This window comes from Arachis duranensis, chromosome 5 (assembly GCF_000817695.3).
Source record: "Arachis duranensis cultivar V14167 chromosome 5, aradu.V14167.gnm2.J7QH, whole genome shotgun sequence".
NCBI classification, from domain to species: domain Eukaryota; kingdom Viridiplantae; phylum Streptophyta; class Magnoliopsida; order Fabales; family Fabaceae; genus Arachis; species Arachis duranensis.
Genome location: NC_029776.3, coordinates 24,941,431 through 24,942,211, shown reverse-complemented (window position 1 = coordinate 24,942,211; position 781 = coordinate 24,941,431).

Genomic DNA, 781 nt, shown 5'->3' with positions numbered 1-781 from the left:
TGAACCCGGATCCAAAGAATTGGCTTACTATGGTTCGGGGGAAATGCTTGGATTTTAGTCCGGAAAATGTAAGGTTTGGCATTCAACTTGCCCATGATGCAAGGAGATGAACACCCTTACACTAGAAGGGTGAACTTTGATCAAAGGTTGGACCAAGTCCTCACAGTCATTTGTGAAGAAGGCGCTCAATGGAAGAGAGATTCAAGAGGAAAGCCGGTTCAATTGAGAAGGCATGACCTCAAGCCCGTAGTTAGGGGATGGTTGGAGTTTATCCAAGCTCAATCATTCCCACTAGCAACCGGTCCGAAGTTACTATAGACCGGGCTATCATGATTCATAGCATCATGATTGGAGAAGAAATAGAAGTTCATGAGGTTATAGCCCAAGAACTTTATAAGGTGGCGAACAAGTCCTCTACCTTGGCAAGGTTAGCCTTTCCTCATCTCATTTGTCACCTCTGTTATTTAGTTGGAGTTGACATAGAGGGAAACACCCCCATTGATGAGGACAAGCCCATCACTAAGAAAAGGATGGAGCAAACAAGAGATCCCACTCATCATGAAATCCCTGAGATGCCTCAAAAGATGCACTTTCCTCCACAAAACTATTGGGAGCAAATCAATACCTCCCTAGGAGAATTGAGTTCCAACATGGAACAACTAAGGCTGGAGCACCAAGAACATTCCATCCTCCTCCATGAAATTAGAGAAGATCAAAGAATCATGAGAGAAGAGCAACAAAGGCAAGGAAGAGACATTGAGGAGCTCAAGCACTCCATAGG